The sequence below is a fragment of the Rhinatrema bivittatum genome, chromosome 2, assembly GCF_901001135.1.
Source record: "Rhinatrema bivittatum chromosome 2, aRhiBiv1.1, whole genome shotgun sequence".
In the NCBI taxonomy this organism is placed as follows: Eukaryota; Metazoa; Chordata; class Amphibia; order Gymnophiona; family Rhinatrematidae; genus Rhinatrema; species Rhinatrema bivittatum.
Window position 1 is genome coordinate 208,064,364 of NC_042616.1, and position 16,923 is coordinate 208,081,286.

Below are 16,923 nucleotides of genomic sequence, written 5' to 3' on the forward strand. Positions count from 1 at the left end.
TTATTAAGGATACATTGAAATTTTCTCTCTTTTATATAGTGTATGTGAACGTGCAACAGAGAAATCAGCTTGTACTTTCAAGAATAGGAAAAATGATTCATAAACATACATTCAAAATCCATTTGATAACATCATCTTTTTAGAATATAAATGTGAAGCTTGACACTTAATACACTAGCACTATCTCCATTCAGGAGTACAGGTGAAAGTGTATCACATCAAGCATGTCAATCCAATAATTCTCTTGCATATTTGTCCTATGTGCATGCCAAAATTCTGCTGAAATCAAGAGTGCATGTATCCAGAGGAGCTTGTGACCTGTTTCTCATCTGGAGCAATAAAGGAATACGTCTTCCAGTCTAGATCAGTGATGGCAAACTCCAGTCCTCGATTGCCATTGTGAATATGCATAAGATAGATTTGCATGTGACATGTATGCAAATCTATCTTATGCATATTTATTGTAGATATCCTGAAAACCTGGCCTGTTTGTGGCACTCGAGGATTGGAGTTCACTGTCACTGGTCTAGATCAATGGTGGATCCCTTCAGAAAATAATTGAGAATGCATTCTTATTTTTGTGTATAGGATGATGGTCAAGAAACTCTGCAATTTATAAGCTACCTGTAATTCCAGTAGTGACATTTGAAATATACACTGGAAAATCCTGCATCACAATAAAATTATGTTCTTGCATAATATAATTTATGAGTAATGTGATTACTGTTGAAAATTGCTAAGATAACTTGTCTATAATACATTTAGGATTTTTGGGATTGTGGAATGAAGGAATGTTTTTTCAAAAGTATGTTTATCGGTGTGGGTTTTAGTGCAGTATTGGGCCGCTACAGTACAGTGCGCTCCGGAGCGCACTGTTAACTCGCCATTGGACGCGTGTTTGACACGCTAGCGTTGCCCCTTATTCAGTAAGGGGCCGGAAAATGCGCGTCCAATCCCCCAAACCTAATAGCACCCGCAACATGCAAATGCATGTTGATGGCCCTATTAGGTATTCCTGTGTGATTCAGAAAACAAAATGTGCAGCCAAGCCGCACATTTTGCTTTTAGAAATTAGCGCCTACCCAAAGGTAGGCGCTAATTTCTTCGGGCACTGGGAAACTGCTTTTCTGTGCACCCTCCGACTTAATATCATGGCAATATTAAGTCGGAGGTCCCGAAGGGAAAAGAAAAAAAAGAAAAAAAAATATTTGAAGTCGGATCGAAAACTGGATGCTCAATTTTGCCGGCGTCCAGTTTCCGAGCCCGTGGCTGTCAGCGGGCTCAAGAACTGACGCCGGCAAAATTGAGCATCGGCTGTCAAACCCGCTGACAGCCGCCTCTCCAGTCCCATTTTTACTGCTGGGCCTCATTTAAATACAGAATCGCACGCACAGGAGAGTTGCCTGTGTGCTCTCCCATGTTTTTACTGTATCCCGCGTTTTTACTGTATCTTTTTAAACCATACGTACATAACTCATACATACCAATCATACATACTGATTGGTATGTATGAGTTATGTACATATGGTTTTAAAAAATGGGGTAGACAGTATATTGTGCAGGTTTTATAAGCATACATTTTCTAGAAGAGTTAAATAAAAGATTTTGTAAAAATTTGGTATCAGGTGTTTAGGTATATCATATTTTTTGGTAATTTTTTTTTGCTTATACCAGAAATTAGGGAAGTGCCAGTTAGGTTTTTTTTGCTATATATAAATATATCTCTATCTCTATCTATCCATATATATAGTGAGCATATCTATGGGCAGTTAACAGAATGAGGGCATTTGGTTTTCATGTTGAGGAAAAGAAAAAATAGAGGATAGTGATCAGCCTTTTTTGAAATGTTCATGGTGTCCCCTCTGTCTAGGGTTTATTTTATTTATTTTGATTTTTATATTCCGCTTTTCTTGCTTTTTCAGCAATTCAAAGTGGATTGCATTCAGGTACTGTAGGTATTTCCCTATCCCCAGAGGTCTTATAATTTTACAGGGTTATACATCAAAATGTGTTAGGGCATTAACGCCCACATTAACACCATAACACATGCGTTATTTTTCGCATCATGTAAAGCGTATGCAAATTCCGAAAATGTAGTCAAAGGGGAGGAGTTTGGGCTGGGTTTATGAAAATGAAGGTTGTTTAACATTGCATGCGATAGTGTAATGCACGTTATTGCACATTTTAATGCCAGAAATAACTATACCTTTTTTTCCTGGTGTAAAGATGTGCAATATGCCTGAAACAGAATTTGTGATAAATATCAAGAATCCTGTTTTGGGCAGAGAGGGGAGAGGAGTGGATTAGAGAAAGAGAGAGAGCCTCTGGGGTGGCACACATTTTAGTCTTCTGTTCATATCACTATAGGAGGGGTCATCTAGTAACACAAGGTGAGGTTTTGGTGATGGTCTAGGGTTTGGGGGGCTGTTTTACACACACAGTCAGATGTACAAACAGCACAGTACACATCAGTGAAGATTTGATATGATTTGGAATGAGGAAAGATGCACAAAGATGACATTTCTACAATGTATTCTTGCTCTAGCTTGGTAGCACCCAGGTAGAGCGTGCCCCCTGCCTATTCAGCTACCCCCGACCACCCCTTTCTGCTCAGCAACCCCCACACTCCCTCCCTCTCTTCCACCTCTTCCTGCCCAGCATCCCCAACTTTTTACCCTACCCCCCACAGGGTGAAGAGAGCATCAGTAGCATCACTTCCAGGACCACTGGGGAAAGATAAAGTTGGTCCCATTGGGCCCAGAAGATCAGGAGTTGGAAATGTTTCACTTTGAACTGGGTGAAGGAGGAAATAGCCTCCCATTGAGCTAGAAAGAGGAGAAGGAAGTGAGAGTATCCTCTTGGCAGGCCCAGTAAAGGAGAAGTCAACCAACTCCCAACTCTTGGAGTAGCTTCCTGCTGGCCCTCTGACATACCTCTCAGGACCTTCCAACACACCGGTGTGTCCTGACACACCTGTTGAGAACCACAGAATTACGCAAATGCAGTTATAGATGGTACATGCAAAATAGGATAGTCAGCTGTTCTTCATGCATTCCTGCTAAAGCCTGAATATTTAACATCTGTGTCAGACTACATGTTAATGGGTCAATATTCAAAGGGATCTAGCAAGCTAAGTAAGATCAAGTAAGATCAAGGCCTTTGAAAAACAGACAACCTAACCAGCTAAATTTTATCCTTCTAAATTTCAATAGGAAGGTAAATTTAGCCAGTTAAATTCTGAGTGGTCTTGGAAGCGGTGTTAGGGTAGGACCAGAAAATTAGGTGGCTAGCTCTGATTTCCAGCACTAGCTTCCTAACTTGGCCAGACAAATCTAGGTGCTGCAAAATAGTCCAAAAATTGGCAAACCAAGATCCCTTCCTCATGAAAAACAATGGCCTGCCAGCCCCATCCACTATCCCCCACCCACCCTATACAATTTCAATTCCTGTGATCCCCTTCACCCAAATGCACCTTTTTCTCAAAAAAAGAAAGTTCCATGGGCCCTACACCCTTCTTGCCCTCCTGATGCTCCTTGTTAAAAAAAAAAAAAAAAAAAAAAAAATTACCTAGCTGTCACCACCACCTTCCCCCATGATGCTCCTCCTTAAAAAAAAAAAAAAATCCCTGTAGCCAGCTATAACCTCCTTCTCTCTCTCCTCCTCCAAGATATTTAAAAAAAAAATGGCTGCAGGGAAGCCCTGGGATCTCCTGCCTAACTAAAGCTAGAGGACTGGCCTGGTAATCCCTTTCCCTTCTCTCCAGTCCTTTGACCAACTAGATTTAGCTGAATATTCAGCTGAAAACCTAGCTGGCTAAGTTCAGCTGAATATTAGAAACAAGACAGCAGAAAAAGATTGCATGCCTATCTAGTCTGCCTATCCCCACACCAACTACTCAATTTTATTATCCTTACCAGTCCCTCAGAGATCTCTCTGTGCTCATGCCATGCGTTCTTGAATTCAGAATACTATCCTTGTCTCCAACACTTTAATAGAGAGACTGTTCCATGCATCCATCACTCTTTCTGTAAAGAAATATTTCTTTAGATTACACCTGAATCTGCCCTTTTTTAAATTTAAATTTTATTAAGCTGTTTAACAATATTTATTTTATTTATTTTTTATACCGGTATTTGTGGGTACATCATATGATACATATGATACAAAAAGTAAGAAAATCAGAAAATTAAAATAAACACAGACAATACTCATTTCTCTAGATTAAGCCCCCGTTAGTTGGGACTGCTAATCCAAAAACAAAGCATCAAAACAAAAAAACATAAATGAGAATCCAGACCCTGATGTATTATCCCTCTAAATGCACAATAATCCTATCAGTCAATGAGGGGATATTTTATCACTTATAAAAGTTTCCAGGTGCATTGGATCTGCAAACTTGTTACTTTGATAGGTAACAATGCATTTACAAGAAAACCTCAAAATGAATGTAGTACCTAGGGTTAATAACCAAGGTTTCAATTGAAAAAACTATTTTCTCTTCATTTTTATCTCCTTAGATACATCTGGGAACACCAATACCTTGTAACCATACACAAAGCATCCTTAAACTTAAAATATATTTTTTTAAAAATCTATCGCTATCCAACAAGAATGTAACAATCAAGGTTGATCAAACAGCAATCACATCATTAGAAATTTGAAGAAAAAGAATAAGATCTGTACTAGAGAGAAGAGCCACCAATTTCAGTAACTCCCTCTCAGAAGTCAGAACCTTCCATTTATCAGGAATATAACAATAGTTAGCGAGACAATTTTATCAGGAAGAAATTGGAGGACTTCATCCACGTACTTTTTTAAACAATTCATTCCCAGATAATAGTCTAGTATATGGGAAATTTAACATTTTCAAATTCTTAACTCGTAATCTATTTTCCAATTTTTCACATTTAAAACATAATGAGAGATTGTCTTTAATTCCTGCTGATAATGATGATTGCAAATTTGTAGTTACCACCTGTTGTTTGCCAAGTTAGGTTTTCACCAAATTCAGCCTTTTATCTAAATCAGAAAGTTTTTTTAGAGGCATCTACTGAATAGTTGCATAACTGAGTAACTACAGAAGATAAATTATCTATATGAGTGACTACTGTCCATACATCTCTTAGGGAAATATCCTCAGAATAATCTTTAACAACAGTACCGTTCCCATGAAGAAGCTAAGGTGGTGACACTGGAAATGGGGGTCCCAGCTGAAGAACCTCCATTAAGCATTGGTAAATTAGGATCTAAAAGTTCCTCTGATAAAGGATCTTGCAAGAACACTATAGATGTTTTGAGAGCTTTTACCTTCTGAAGCGATTGTGAATTAGGAGATGGGAGACTTGCCCCAGGGCTTAAGGAGATGTCCAGGTTGTTACTCAGATCTTGTCAGCAGTGATGAACTTGGACAATTAACATGAAGATCCATAGGCCCTCTTGTTGGTGTAGGCATCTGTGGGTGGGGAACGACTTTCCCTTTTCTTTTCCTGCCTATTCTTATGCAGGAAAAAAAACAACACAAGGGGCACACTGCTTTGGTCCGTGGCTTAGGCACGCTGCAGGACGCCGCTCTGTAAAGCCCCAGACGCAGGGGAGAAGAAAAACTGATACTTCACGCATAGCTCTCTGCTTCAACGGCAGGGGAGAAGAAAAACTGATACTACAAGCATATCCAGCATAGCTCCCTGCTTCAACGGCAGGGGAGAAGAAAAACAACCAATAAGGGCTGAATAACACAGTCTGGGTAAAACAAATAAGCATGGGTGTAGCTTGCTTATTGCGGCGGTTACTTCCCCTACTACCCATAACTAATCAAGCTTGATATTTCACTTGGTTGCAGCTCCATCACTGCTCTCTACATTAATGGTGGGGGTGGAAGGGAAATAGAACCAAAGAGCTAAGAGAAACAGATAAGTATGAGAAAAAAATGTGAAGCTTGCTGGGCAGACTGGATGGGCCGTTTGGTCTTCTTCTGCCGTCATTTCTATGTTTCTATACGCTTTAGAAGACAGTGCCGAGTGGCCACAATGGTCCTGGTGTGTCTCTCCTCTCACCGGGGTCTCAGATCAGGCAAGTGGGAAGAAAAGAAGCTCTCACTGTGTCGCAGGATGCTGTTCTTTAAGGACCCAATGCTTTAGATTACATCAGTGCTGAGTGGCCACAATGGTCCGTCGTCTCTCTCCTCTCACCGGGGTATTAGATCGGGTGGGCAGGAGGAGAAGCAGCTCTGAATCTGCCCCTTTTCATCCTCATGTCATGACCCCTCATTCTATGGCTGCCTTTCCATTGAAAGAGGCCCACTACCTGTACATGTAAACCTTGGGGTTATTCAAATGTCTCCAGCATATCTTCCCTATTCTGCCTTTCTTCTAGGGTATGTATCTGGGAGATATATCAAGCTGCGATAGGGTTCTAACATGTGTTAAAACAGCGTATATTGCAAGATAAATTCTGTCTATGATGCAATATAACCCTATCATGGTGATATTGCATGATATTTTGCATAGCCCTGCCCATATTCCCTCCCCTATTACAATAAGCTGTTTTGCATTGGATTTGCATGCATGAATTTTGCAAATCTATGCAAAGCAGCTCATGAATAGGTAATTTGATGTTAATTAAGGTGGATGACTTATAAAGTTGTCAGCCGCGCAAATTTAGCAACATCTCGAGGAAATGTAATCTAACACAGGATCCTTTGGACCCTAATGCAGATCCCAAGGCTCCTGCATTAGATTTAAAGGCCAATGTTAAAAAAAAATTCCTGGTAAAAATAGAAAAAGGTATATGGTGGTCAAAGCTGACCCCTCCCCCCCCTCCTCACCCCGGGCCACTACTTGAGGCAGACCTGACATTTATTTATTTATTTGTTTGTTTGTTCCAGATTGACGGTATACAAAACAATCTCGACGGTTTACACTCAATTATATAGAGGACACTATATAATTATACAATCAAAATTACATAATAAAACAGTAGAATTTAAACTTATTGTAAAATAATCAAATTAATAACATGATAATTATATGCAATATCATAAAATAAATCAATAAAATACAACAAGCTAAAATAATATTGGTAAAATAGCATGAAATCTAAAAGAAAAGAAATAAGATAAAATAAAAACAAAAATAAAGCCAGATGACATAGCTTTAAGCACAGGAAACAGCCCTTAAGGATCGCACAGACATGTTGATTTTTACTCTCCAGCCAGATCATAAGCATTTTTAAATAATAAAGTTTTCAGTTGTTTCTTAAAAGTCTTTGTCCTTTTGTAATCTGAGTTCTTCCCAAGTTAAAAATAGAAAGTAGGTATTCGTGCACGACGACTCCCCCAACCCTGTCAAAATACTATAAAAGAGTATTTTGATAGGAATGGGGTAGCTGTCATTGCATGAATACCTAATTTCTATTTTTAATTTGGGAAGACTTGTCTTGGCAGGTCCTCCAACTTCCCCCAAACCTCCCATGACAAAAATAATAATAATAATCCTTGTGGTATAGGATCCCTATTCATCTCCCTCCTCTCTCTAGATCCCCAAGTGGTAGAAAACCTTACTGCTGTCTAGTGGAGAACCCCATAACCTCCAAAATCAACATAGGATCCAGCATTGAGGCCCAGGATGCCCCCTAGCCCCGTGGCTGTGCCCTGGTGCCTGAACTTTGCCCCAATCATGTGACTGGGGCAAGGTCAGTTCTGTGCCATTTTGAAAAATGGCACTGACCGGGCTCAGAGCTAGGGAGCACCCCGTGGCCCAACACTAGATTCAGTGTTGATTTTGGAGATTAGAGGGTGTGGGAGGGAAGTTCAGGGGGTTCTCTGCTAGACCACAATGAGGTTTTCTACCACTTAGGGGGGGGACCCTATACCCCAACAATTATTTTTTTTTATCATTGGAGGGGAGGAAAGGGGGACCTGCTGAGAAATATTAGTATTGAAAGGGCAGGTGGGGGATGTTTCTTTATTGTTTTGTGATATGGTTGGGGGTTGGGGGGCTCTCATCATGTGAATACCTAATTTCTGTTTTTAACTTGGGATGTTGGGATTGTCTTGAGTGGCAGCCCTGAGGTGAAGAGGGGAGTCAGCTTTGACTCCCACATGCCCTTTTCTGTTTTCACTGGGGTTTTTTTTTTTATATGGCCCTTTAAGGCGATGGTAGCCCTGTGAAGTTGGGGCCACCATCGCACGTAAAGGGCCAATGCCAAGTTGTTTTGCTGCAAGACAAAAAAAAATACAGCAACATAGCCATGATGATTTTCTTTTGGGGAGGGGGGGCACTATCATGGCAATACCCTCTACGTAATAGTGGAACCCCTTCCACAAAAACAAATTGCAGCTTAGTGCATCTAGCTTTAAGTTTGTCTCTCATATGTTTTAGAACAAACACCACTCACCATTTTAGTATCCACCCTCTGGACCGAATCAAACTGGTTTATATCCATTTAACGTTACAGCCTTCAGAAATGTATGTCGTATTCCCAATGAGGTCCCACCAAGGACAGTATCACCTCCTTTTTTTTTTTTTTTTCCTGTTAAAACACTCCCTATGTACATCACCATCTTTCTGGCTTTGGCCATTGCCTTATCCACCTGTTTAGCCTCCTTAAGGTCATCAGATACTCCCAGGTCCCCTTTTCTGTCGCATTTGGACATGAACCTGTTCCCGGCCATCTTATCACGGAACTTCTCATCGTAGTTGAGCCAAGCCCAACCCTCGTAGTCCCGGAACGCCCCGAGGATACTATCGGCATAAGATAACAAGGACCCATACTGTGACGTGTCGAAATGACTAACTACGCTGGCTAGCCGCAGGAAACCGCGCACCCAGTTTACCACGTTCTTGGCTATTCGGGGCCCCGTACCCTTGCGTTTGCTGCGTTTTTTGGCTTTTTTGGACCCTCTCCTGCCCCCTCGACGCCCCTCCAGTAATTTAAAAATGTCGACGAATTTGCGTTTGCGTATGCGCTTGACTAAACGCCGCGGCACTTCCTCCCACAATTCGGTCAAGGACGCTAAGGCGGGATGGCCGGCATCGCATTTGGGACCTTCGGCGAGGACCGCACGCGGGCGCACTAAACTATCGCTGGAGTCAGAAGATGAAGAGGAAGACGGCGAGCTGGAGTCGGTCCGAGGCCGCTTGCCTCCCGCTTTGCGCGAGGAACCCCCAGCAACCTTGCCGTCCTTACCTGATACCGGCTCCTCCCGGACGACTCGACCCTCATGCGAACCAGGAACCGCACCACACGCATCAGCACCGCTGCTCCGCATCCGCCCACGGCCCGTGGGTGCCAGGAGACTCGCCGAGTCAAAGGCCCGCCAAGCCTCTCTGCTGGACGGGCCGGGGAGGTCGTCATCTGGTGTCGGGAGAAGGGAGGGGTCCGGATCCAGTGCGCCGGGCCTGCCAGGCGGGCGACTGTCGGCATCCAGGCCCCTTCCGCAGGAGGAAGTTCTGCCGCGCGCGGAGGGTGGACCGGAGACATGCGCTCCGGACGTAAAAACCTGACCGCCCAAGGGGGGGGGGGGGGGGCCGGCCCGGACTGCCAGGCTCCCAATCCCAGGTTATGTGATGCCTGGGCCTCAGCAGCCACAGGGAGGAAAGCGTAGCCTGCCTGAGCCATGCGCTCCAGGAAGGCAGAGACCACCGCTGCCTCGTGTGGCGCGCACTGGGCGACAGGAGGGGGCGGGGGGTAAGGGGAGCCGGGCGCAAAGGTGTCCTGGGGCCAGGGGGGATTCCGGCCAGCGCGGGGCGGGCGGGGCTCAGCAGCACGAGGCTGTGTGCCGCCCTGCTTCCTTCTGGCAGAGCTCTTCAAGGGCGCCGAACTGCGCACAGGAGGGCTCCTGGTGCGCCTGCCCCTGGCAGCATGCGGGCCGGAGGTGTAGAGGCCACGCAAGCCGGCGGTCCGCGGGGGCCCCCGCGGCCGTAGGGGAGTGGAAGGGGGGAAGGTCCGGCCAGCACGAAAGGAGGGGTCAGCCACAGGCGAAGCAGAGGCCTGTGGCGCCAACGAAGGCTGCCGTCGTGCAGCGTGGGGACTAGGGACTTCAATGAGCGGGCGTCCCAGGAATGTGAAGGAAGAAACGGGTCCAGCAGGCCCGACGGGGGTGGTAGCAGGCCCATGGAGGAGAGAAAGGGGAGCGCACATTATAGGCCCCGCAGGGGAAGGGGGTGGGGAGGGGCACGCCGCTGCCTCGGGGCCGCTCTCCCCAGAATCGGAGAGGTAAGGGAGCATAGCAGCGATCGGGCGTGCGGAGGGTAGGGGGGGGTAGGGGCTACCCCGCTGGCGGACGAACTTACCGGCATCGGGGCCGGCTCCTCCCGTGCGATCGCCAAACGGCCCGCCCGTGATCTCGCCGATGGGCGAGGACGCGATACTGTCTTCGGCTTGCCCTCCGTTTTGGATTTTGTACGGCGCATGGTGAGAAATCGGTCTCGGCGCCCAGCCTGGAGCCACCACGAGGGATTCGGCACGGAGCAAGCAAAGCAAACACCTCTGCTTGCTTCGCTGCCGGATCCCTTAATGGCTGCTCCCAGCTAACCCCGCGCTCCTTTTCCTTGCCCCAATGACAGTGCAGCCTTTCAAAAAATGCTGCACTGCCATTGGCCACCTCTGCTCCTAACTCTCCCTCCCCCCCCTCCCCGGCTCCTCCCCCCCCCCCCCCCCCCCCACCGACTTCCGCCCGCCCTGCCTCCGCCCGATCCCGTGTTACCCTCGGCGAACACGGGACGGGCGCGGTTCGCCTTCATTTAAGTCAGTCACTTTAGGACCCATACCAAGGGTGCTCGATTTTATTTATAAGTCGCCTAGGTGGAGTTGTCAAGTACATTACATCTAGTGCTCTTCCCTGACCCAAGTCCTTGGTCACCCAATCAAAGAAATTAATCTGATTCGTCTGACAGGGCCTACCACTGCTAAAACCATGCTGCCTCGGATCTTGTCAGCCATTGGATTCCAGAAACTGCAATATCCTCTGTTTTTGCAGTGATTCCATTAATTTGGTCACTTTCTATGCCAGACTAACTGACCTGTAGTTTTCAGCCTCCTCCTTACTTCCAATTTTGTAAAGAGAAAACACATCCGGCTGTCTCTGTTCCTCCAGTCCAGTCCCATCTCTAAAGAAGCATTGAAAATGTCAGCTAGTGGAGCTGCAATAACTTCTCTGAGTTCCCTTTGTACCCTTGGATGAATCCCATCTGGCCTTACTGCTTTATAAGTTTAGTTAGTTTCTCATGAAAACACTTTTCTGAAATTCATTTTGAGATTTACCTCCCTTCCAATTCTATTTGTGTTCATTTTCTGTGATCCTATGATGTGCACCCCCATCCGCGCCCGGCCCGCGCATGGGCCTGCTCACCTCGCTAACTCCTGTGCAGGTCAAGGGTTGGCCTCCCCAGCAGCCGCCGCGAGCACCTCCAGGCCTCAGCGTCCCACGGTGGTGGTCACCAGGCCTTCCACTGAGCACCAGGCCTCATGCCGGAGTTCGGCGTCCTCAGTGGCATTGGCCATGCCCATACACGCAGGGGTCGCCTGGCCTCTAGTAGGGCCAGGGGCGGGCCCTAGCTCCACGACGTGCCCTGATTGAACATACGATATAAGGATGTCCCTGCCTGCACTTCCTTGCCTTGGCAATCGGGTTGGCACTATAAGTGTACTAGTTTGCCTCCGCATTCACAGCCTTGTTCCAGCCTTGTTCCAGTGTCCTCCTATTCCAGCCTTATCCAGCATCCTTCCGTTCCAGCGTCCTTCCGTCTGTCCTATCTCCCCAGGTAGTACCCTTGGACTGTCTCTCTGGTACTGACCTCTGCATGCTCCTTGACCATTCTACTCACTGCCTGGATCTTGACCTCTGCCTGCCTTGTGACCTCATCTGACCTCTGGAACCTGACCCCTGCTTCATTGACTACTCCTCGGACTGATCCTCGGATTCTGACCCCGGCTGCCTTTGACCACGTCTCCTGATTCTGGCTTTGTCCCTTGCCTTGTCATTGCCTACACTGTACTGGCCTTCCTTGGTTCTCCAGACCTACAGCCTAGTGACCGACCACGCTCCCTTGCTGTTTGTGGGCACATCTCTCTACTACCACTCCGGGAGACCCTGCGAGGCCCACCTAAATCCAAGCGTCCCGGGTCCCTACGGGCTCCACCCAGGGGGACCGCGAGCTTCCAGTGGTGAAGCTCATCCTAGCCTCTGTCTCCTCCTGTGCTCTGCCCCCTGGGGGCAGGTGCTTCCTGGTCCCTACCAGGGAGTCGTTCTACACTGCTCCAGGACAAGGGTCCACCTCCAACCGCAGCAGATTGCCAAGGCCATGGACTCAGCGGAATCTCTTGCCTCCAGGGCCCTACCGGGTTTGGCCGCCACAGTCCAAGAACATCACCAAGCTTTGGAATCACTAGCCTCTTCGGTGGAAGAGCTTCATTCCCAGCTGCAAGATACAGCTCTGGCCAATCCCATGGGCCTATCGGCCTCTATGCTACCCAAAGCATTGTTGGTGCTCCCTGCACCTCCTCGATACAACGGGGACCCACGCTCCTGTCGTGGCTTCCTCAACAAGTGCATCATGCAATTTGCACTGCAACCCTCTTTGTTCCTGAAGGAAACCACTAAAGTGACCTTCATCCTTTCCCACCTAGAAGGGAAGGCTCTTGCATGGGCCTCTCCATTGTGAGAACACTCTGATCCCATGCTTTCCAAGTTATCTGAGTTTGTTGCTCTCTTCAAGCAGACCTTCGGAGACCCAGGCCGCCAAGTTGTAGCCAGCCACAATCTACTCCACCTCCATGAAGGGTCACGGACCCTATCTAAGTATACGGTGGAATTCAGGACCCTGGCTACTGAGCTTGGGTGGCAAGAAGATTGTCTGCAAGCCATCTTCCTAGATAGTCTGTGAGACTCCCACATCTCTAGAGGACCTGATTTCCCTCACCGATAAGATCGATCATCGACTCCGGCAAAGGTGCCTAGAAGTAAAGGCTACCCGCTCTCCTACACCGCATCCCACGCATGTCCAGAGTCCTCCAGCCAAGACTCCATCACCGACCCCCCCTCCCTTGGGCGACTCTCCGACCGAACGTCTCCGTCGAAGGGTCTTTGCCTTTACTGTGGTGCTTCTGGACATCTTCGGCAGTCCGGTCCGTCTGGAAAACTGCAACGCCTGAGCCTGGCGGGGGTCCCGAGCTTAGGCACTACTGTCACCGGCCCCCAACTCCTGCTTCCAGCCTCTCTGGGCATCGAGGCCCACTCCTTCACCACCACTGCTCTTGTCGATACAGGAGCAAGTGGCAGCTTCATCATGGAAGACATTGTCAAGCTTCTGAACATTCCTCTCCAGCCATTAGATGTGAGCCTTCTCATCGCCTCCATTCAAGGAGAACATCTTCCAGGGCTCATCACCCATCGAACAGTGGCTGTCCATCTTACCATGGGCATTCTCCACGAGGAGGAGATGTCCTTCTATGTGTTAAAATGTTCCACACATCCAGTCATCCTGGGGCTGCCCTGGTTCCAGGTCCATGAACTCCAGTTTGATTGGCATTTCCTGCAGTTGGTGCAGTGGGGTTCCAAATGCCAGAAGACATGTCTGTGTCAAATATCTTCAGCTGTCTCTGTCTTGAAGTCTACCACCCTATCTGGTTTGCCTACCCAGTATGCTGAGTTCGAAGACTTCTTCTCAAAGCAGAAGGTGGACACCTTGCCTCCTTCTACGCAAGTGGAATTGCCCTATAGAACGTCTGCCAGGCATGACGCTTCCCAAGGGCAGAACTTATCCATTGTCTCATCCAGAAACCCTAGCCATGTCTGAGTATATCAAAGAGAACTCAGAAAAAGGGTTCATTCGACCCTCCAATTCTCCCGCTGGAGTGGGATTTTTCTTCGTCAAGGAAAAGAATGGCTGTCTACGCCCTTGTATTGACTACAGAGGGCTCAATGCCATAACACGAAAAGACCGGTATCCCCTGCCCCTTATCAGTGAGCTGTTTGACTGCCTTCAAGGGGCACGGATCTTCACCAAGTTGGATCTGAGGGGTGCATACGATCTGGTACGCATCCAACCTGAATATATCTGGAGAAACCGCATTCAACATGAGGGATGGTCACTATGAATATCCCGTGATGCCCTTTAGACTATGCAATGCCCCAGCGGTCTTTAAACGCCTTATGAACGAAATCCTCTGAGACCTCTTGTACTCATTTGTAGTCGTATATCTTGACGACATCCTGATCTTTTCCAAAGACCTTGAATCGCATCAAGATCATGTTCGGATCGTCCTCCATTGTCTAAGAGAAAATCACCTTTATGCCAAGTTAGAAAAGTGCCTCTTCAAGCGAAATCACTTACCCTTCCTAAGGTACATCACATCCAATCGAGGGTTCTCCATGGATCCAGATAAAGTCTAGGGGATCCGAGTCTGGCCCCAGCCAGTAGGCCTATGGGCCTTAAAACTTTTCCCTGGCTTTACTAAATATTACAGGAGCTTCATTGCCAATTATTCTACCCTAGCTGCTCCGCTCACTGCCATGACCAAGAAAGGGGCTAATACTCGTGTGTGGACTCCCAAAGCACAAGCTGCCTTTCAGATGCTAAAAGAAGCATTCTGTTCCAGTCCTTGTCTTCAGCACCCAGACCCAAGATGCCCATTCGTCATCGAAGTTGACGCCTCTGCAATCGGAGCAGGAGCCATCTTAAGTCAGTTTTCTCCAAAGGGTAAATTGATATCTTGTTCATTCTATTCACACAAGTTCTCTCCTATACAACAGCACTACACCGTTGGTGACCGAGAACTTCTTGATGTCAAGTTGGCGCTCCAAGAGTGGCACCCCTAGTTAGAAGGGGCGCGACATAAATTTACAATTTTCACTGACCATAAGAATCTTGAGCACCTTAAAAAAGCTCAACTCTTGAATCCTAGACAAGCCCGATGGGCGCTCTTCTTTGAACGGTTCAATTTCGTACTACGTTATCGCCCAACTTCCAAGAACCTTTGTGCTAATGCACTGTCAAGATCCTTCGAACCAGAGGATATTCCTGATGTTCCCAGACACATCATAAATCCTACCTGCGTATTCCTTGCCGTGACCACTACAGTTCCAGTTGGGAAAATCGTCGTTCCACGTAGATTACATGAACGAGTTCTGAAATGGGCTCATGATTCCAAGTTAGCAGGACACCCGGCTCATACCAGGACCCTAGAGATGTTGCAGAGATATTACTGGTGGCCCAACATGGTGCAAAACTCTTGTAACTATGTAGAGTTATGTCCTGTCTGCGCCCAACACAAGCCACCTACTGGATGGCCTTGGGGCCTACTCCAACCGCTTCCAGCAACTTCCGAGCCATGGTCCAGCATCTCAGTGGACTTCATCACAGACCTGCCTCCATCCCGTTTTTCGAAAATGGGTCATTTCATTCCCCTACCGGGCCTCCCATCGGCCCCAGAATTAGCCAAGTTGTTCCTGAAACATATTTTCTGTCGCCATGGACTCCCAAAGGAAATCATATCCAACCGAGGACCTCAGTTTGCTGCCAGGTACTGGCGCTCTCTATTCAAAAAGTTCGACATAGGCCAACGTGAAATTCAAGACAATCACCCACAGGCCAATGGTCAAGCTGAAAGGACCAACCAGACCTTGAAAATATTCCTTCGTTCCTATGTGAATGACCAGCAGGACAACTGGTCCGATCTGTTACCCTGGGCTGAGTTGTCACATAATACCCACGTCGCTGCTGCCAACGATGTCTCTCGATTCTCCGTGGTATTCGGGCAACAACCTCGGTTGCCACTTCCAGTTCCTCTAACTGTTCCTTCTCCAGCCACGCAGTTCATGGCCCACACCATTCGCCAGGTGTGGAATCAAGTCAAAGAATGCCTTACCCAGGCCGCTGAGCACTCCAAGTGCACTTCTGATGCCCATAGATGTCCCGCCCCTCTCTTCCATCCTGGACAGAAGGTGTGGTTAAGCACTTGACACATAAGGTTGAGACTCCCTTCTCATCGCTTGGCTCCCAAGTACATCGGCCCGTTTCCAGTTCTTCGAAGAGTGGGAGCAGTGTCTTATCAACTTCAGCTACCTCGTGCCATGGGCATCAACAACACATTCCATGTCACCCTTTTGAAGCCTTTGGTCCTCTCCTGGCCCTCTCGCAGAGATCCTTCACCACTGCGGATCTCTACCGAAACCAAATTCATCACTACAGGTAAGAGAGGTCCTCGACGTCCGTCGGCGTCAAGGCAGATGGGAATACCTCTTAGCCTGGGAGGGTTATGGGACCGAGGAGAACTCATGGGAACCATCCCATAACATCTTGGATAAAGAGCTCCTCAGGACTTTCCACAGGACCTATCCTGAAAAGCCACGGCCGCGTAAAGGGAGCCCTAGAAGGGGGGGTACTGTTGCGTGCCCCGTTCACGCCCGGTCCGCGCATGGGCCTGCTCACCTCGCATGGGCCTGCTCACCTAGCTAACTCCTCTGCAGCTTAAGGGTCAGCCTCCCCGGTGGCAGCCGTGGGCACCTCCAGGCCTCTGCGTCCTGCGGTGGTGGTCGCTGGGCCTTCCACTGTGCACCAGGCCTCACGCCAGAGTTCGGTGTCCTCAGTAGCGTTGCCCCTCCCCCTACGTGTGCGGGCCGCCCAGCCTCTTGTAGGGCCAGGGGTGGGCCCTAGCTCCGTGGGGTGCCCTGATTAAACGTATGATATAAGGAAGTCCCTGCCTGCACTTCCTTGCCTTGGCAATCGGGTTGGCACTGTAAGTGTATTAGTTTGCCTCTGCGTTCACAGCCTTGTCCAGTGTCCTTCTGTTCCTGCATACCTTCCGTTCCAGTGTCTGTCTGTCCTGTCTCCCCAGGTAGTACCCTCGGACTGTCTCTCTGGTACTGACCTCGGCCTGCTCCTTGACCATTCTACTCGCTGCCTGGATCTTGACCTCTGCCTG

General features: G+C 47.7%; 1 protein-coding gene across 1 annotated transcript in view; it reads left to right on the forward strand.

Annotated features, from left to right (window-relative positions):
• Positions 1-16,923, forward strand: part of DNAH11 (dynein axonemal heavy chain 11) — a 725,796-nt gene that overhangs the window by 523,939 nt on the left and 184,934 nt on the right. The gene's annotated exons all lie outside the window — the stretch shown is intronic.